This window comes from Passer domesticus, chromosome 24 (genome assembly GCF_036417665.1).
Source record: "Passer domesticus isolate bPasDom1 chromosome 24, bPasDom1.hap1, whole genome shotgun sequence".
Classification (NCBI taxonomy): domain Eukaryota; kingdom Metazoa; phylum Chordata; class Aves; order Passeriformes; family Passeridae; genus Passer; species Passer domesticus.
The window spans coordinates 1021395-1026102 of record NC_087497.1 but is presented as its reverse complement, the minus strand read 5'-3'; the positions used below and the strand labels follow the sequence as shown (position 1 = coordinate 1026102).

The 4708-nt window shown below is 51.8% G+C and overlaps 1 long non-coding RNA gene across 1 annotated transcript; it reads left to right on the top strand.

Annotated features, from left to right (window-relative positions):
- Positions 1-476: 476 nt before the first annotated feature.
- On the top strand, positions 477-4303 carry LOC135285908 (uncharacterized). The gene is made up of 3 exons (XR_010350538.1): positions 477-567; positions 1228-1407; positions 3867-4303. It is a non-coding gene; the product is annotated as an uncharacterized LOC135285908 (long non-coding RNA).
- Positions 4304-4708: the final 405 nt, after the last annotated feature.

Genomic DNA, 4708 nt, shown 5'->3' with positions numbered 1-4708 from the left:
GGCAGGAGTGGGGCTGGGTAAAACCAGAGTTACAGACAGATCTGTGTGATTACAGCTCCAGCCTGCTCTGAAATGGCCCCATAAAGTCACCTGGCTCTAGATATACATCACACCGTTTTTCACTTTGCAAATGAGGACTTTTTTAAGAGCTATAACTTTCTGGGAGTTCATGAATTTCCTGGATTCACGGCCCTTTGTTGGATGAAGGTGCAAGAGCTGCTGCTGTGCACAGAGAAAGGAGGGAGAGTGGCACAGGCAGCTGAGGCAGAAGGAAAAAATAAATCCTTGGAGATGAGATTTCCAAAAGCTGCTTGGAAATAAAAGCTGGGATAAGTACATGACACACTCAATAAATATCACTTTGCTTTATCACCTCTTCCGTTTCCCAGCCTTGCCCAGGGATTTTGGGAACCTGATCCGAAACTTGAGGCCTTTAATGACCAAGCTCCTTAATCCTGCCCTGCACCAGGGCTGAGGTCCTTGGTCAGGCCCTGAGAGGTGCTCGGGCAGTCCCAGGGAACAGGACAGAGGAGGAAATGACCCCAAGCTGTGTTAGGGGATGTTCAGGTTGGATTTTAGGGGAAATTTCTCTGCGTCCACCTGTCCAGCCCTGGCACAGGTGGGGTCCCTGTGGCTGGAGGGATTTAGAAGCCCTGTGGATATGGCACTGGGGACAAGGTCAGTGCTGGCCTTGGCAGCGCTGGGGATGGTTGGACTCCATGATCCCAGAGGGCTTTTCCCACCTCAGTGATTCTGCAGTTCCATGATTTTTGCCTTTTTATTGTGAAAGAAAACAGTTGTGTGGTGTTTGTGCTGAATTTCCTACCCCAAAGAGCACTTTCAGCCTGGGCACTTTTGGCCATTGAGGGAAGCCTCAGAGAGGCCCCTGGCACCTGAGGGGGCAGAGGGGGTGACCCAGGTTGGATCAACCCTCTGGGGCTGAGGCTTTGTGCTCAGCTGCAGCAAAGTATCCCAAAAACTAAGCACAAGGCCCAGCCCCAGGTCCCCAGGCCAGGATCTCAGGACAAGGTTCCCAAAGTGCCCCGTGGATCCTCCCCCGCTCAGCAACCTCAGGATCTTACGGCTGCTGGAAAATGTGCTCGAATTCTCCTCCACCCCTGTGCTTAGAGCAGCAAATCCATCTTCTCGTGCACTTAGATCAAGATGAAGGAGGCTTGAGAGGTAATTAATTTTAATAGTAATGCTTTTCTTCTCTCTGAATTGCAGACATTGCCTGGCTGTTCCCTTCTGGAGCTGGAAGCCAATTTCCCACTGATCTCTCTGAGCGGCACAAACGTTCCTATCTGCAAGGAGCAGGTTCCTCTTCTCTTCACAGACACTGAGTGAACCTTTCCTGCTTTCTGAAGGCAGACCCTCATGAAAACTCCTGTCTGGGAGCTCTCACAGGTGCTCCAGGGAGCCCACCAGGGCTTTCATCTGCAGCTGAGAATTTGAATTTTTCTAAATCTTAATTTGCTTAACTGAGATGAAAATCTCTCACCTTCTTCTAGGGGCATAATTTGCTCCCTTGGGTTTGTAATGCTTTTTTAAAACATCATTTGGCCATTTTCTTTTGTGAGTTGGCAAATGAAAGGGACAGGGAGAGAAACAGAATGACACAGAGGCATAAAGCCAAGATGAACCAGGGTGAGCAGGTGAGGTGTGAGGTGTGGTGGGTGCACTTGGAGCTGTGCATTCCCCTGATGGTGGCAGTTGGCATCTCCGTGCTCCCACAGCTCTTCCAGCTGTGCCCAAAGCCCCTGGCAGAGCTCTGCTTTTCCCGGAGGGCGTGCAATGAAAGAGCCTCATCCTGCTTTAATCAGAACATGGAGAAGACAATGGGGTCTGAGCCTGGCAGTGTCCTGTGCCTGTGGATGATGTGACACTGGAGCTCCACTAACGAGCTTTGCAGCCTTATCTTTATCCATTCTGACAAATTAAATTAGCACTGTCTTTCAAATTTCCCCTAGGCAACCACCAGCAGCACAAAATAAACCACAGGAAGGGATTGCTGTTCTCACCACCAGTCCCTGGGATTTCAGCAGCCACTGCTCCAAAAATCCCACCTGTGCCTGTGCCTGTGCCTGTCCCAAAAGCTGCACCCCCTCTGCCTGGTGCCTTACAGAGCTCCTGGGCAGCACAGCCGGGCCCTGCCAGCCCTGTCCTCTCTGCTCTCCCCAAATCCAGGCTGACTGGGCTGTTTCTCCTCCCTCCCTTCGTGGTGCTTCCCCTCTGTGGCTCCTTGAAGGGCTGGAGGGAGAGGCTCCAGCCATGGCTGTGGTATGGGTGGGAATTGGGAGCAGGGAGGGTTTGGCTGCAGGATTTTTGGGTTTGGCTGCTGAGAAAACATTCCTGGGGAGGTGTAGGAAGTTTGTTACTCACAGAACCCCAGCTGTCTGGGGGCTGTTCAGAGAAGCCTTGGTGAAGGGTACAAAGATGGGGTGGGGTGGCAGGACCTCTCCCCACCCCCGTGTTCCCTGGGAGCAGGGTGGGTCTGCCAGGAGCCGTAAATCGAGCTCCGTAACCTTGCAAGTGCCAAGCGTTTGGAGCAAGTGGTTTTACACTAACCACTAAATATTGCAGCTATTAAAGCACATTCATCATTCCCCACGAGGTGCCTGAGCAGAAATGAGCTGTAGTACCTCCTGCAGTGCTGGGCACGTTGCACACCAGCCCCGTGTGTCACTCACTGCCAGCTCAGAGGGGACACCTGGCACTCAGGTGAGGCTCAGCCCAGCCCTTCACAGCATCCAGGGGGGACCTTCAGCTCAGCTTGGAACCACTGACCTTCTGGTGCCTCCAGACCCATCTCTGTGTCACTCTGACCCTCTGCTCCTCAGCCGTGTCTCCAGCTGTGCTGTCCCAACACCTGGGGTGCTGGGACACCTCTGTCCCTCCTGGAGCCAGAGGTCCCTGGAGGTATCAGAGGAAGCTGTAGAAGCTTTCTGGTGGTTTTGTTGGTGTTCAGTGACCACCCCACTACTCACAGGTGGGTTCTGCCCCAAGGATGCAAACCCGAGCCCCTGCACTGAGTTGTGATGGGGATTTTCTTCCCAAAACCTCAATGGGATTAAATGGAGAAGAGTTCATTGCCTCTCCCTGGGCAATTCCCATGCACTGGGTGCTGTTATCAGCTGTTCCCAGGGATGGCCCAAGCCTCTGACCCACAGAGTCTTCATTGCCTTCCCCTTCCCCAGGCCAGCCAGGACGGTGCTGGGCAGGGTCACTCTGGCCAAAATCATGCCCATATAAGAGCTAGATTATGATGATGATGATAGTTGTTAGAATCCTGGTCACTGAGAATTTGAGACTTTCTATGCTGCCAGGCACTGACGCCCAGGAGAACACTGCACTGACCTGAGGCCATGAAGAAGCTTCCAAAATGGAATGGTAGAACTGGCATTGTGGCTGTGGAGTTTGAATAGAAATGTGTGATATCACAGGGTGGGAAACAGAGTTTGGGGTTTAGAATACAGTAATATATATAAAGCAAGATGGAGGTTTTGGGGCAGAGGCTGCTCCTTCTCCTTCTCCTTCTCCTTCTCCTTCTCCTTCTCCTTCTCCTTCTCCTTCTCCTTCTTCTCCACGGGTTTGGGTCATTTTGTGTAATTGGATAAAAAGTCCTCATTGTAGGCACAGGTGGTTGGTTCTTGGGTTAAAAGTAAAAATAATTTAGGTGTCATTTCTTAATTGGACAGTTCATCCTTAAAGGCCTTATAAAAAGATGCAGCTCCATGATGATGGTGATGGTGATAGTGGTGGTGATGATGATGGTGGTGGTGATGATGATGATGATGATGATGATGATGATGATGATGACGATGGTGATGATGATGATTAACATGACTGTTTTATTTCTCTGCCAGGTGGGCTGACACAGGGATAGCTGTCCAAGCTTCCCTCCCTCCCTGCCCTGACAAACAAGGACAGCCTGGAATTCTGATGTTGCTGGGAGAGCTCTGAAAGCTGGGTCAGGGCCTTGCCCCATGGTCACTTGAGAGAAAGGGCTCTGGTGCCTCAGGTGAAGAGTGGGGATTCCACCAGGACTTGGCCCAGCATCAGCTTCCAGCAGGGAAAGCAAACCAACCTTCCCAGTTTGGAGAATTGAATCCCAACATCCATTAATTGAATGCTTATTGAAGGGCAGAGTCTGCAGATCCAGCAGGAACAGTGGCTGCAAGTGTCACCAGAAACTGCCACAATCTCTGGTGAGGGTTTTTACTTTTTATCATTCCTTCTGCCTTTCCCTGCCAGGAGCAGGTGAGAATTTGGGATTTCTCCCACAGGAGACTCCCTGGTGCCGAGCCCCATCCCAGCCCCACTGCAGGATCCCTTAATCCCAGCTCAGGAACAGCCCGAGCTCAGGAACAATCCCAGCTCAGGAACAGCCCCAGCTCAGGATCCTCAATCCCAGCTCAGGAACAGCCCCAGCTCAGGATCCTCAATCCCTACATGATCCCTCCATCCCAGCTCAGGAACAGCCCTTACCCCAAGTTTAGGGAGATTTTTTGGCACTTCTGACCCCTGGACAGCTCTTCAGAGCCCGTCCTGCCAACAAGGGGACACCAAAGGGACACCAACATGCTCTGGCTTCCACCTCGAAAACTCTCTCTGCTCAGCACTGCTGATCCATCCGATGCATCCCTGCAGTTCTGAGGTTGATCCCTCCTTGGATCTTCAGAAATCCCCCAGGAGATCTGCTGCGTGT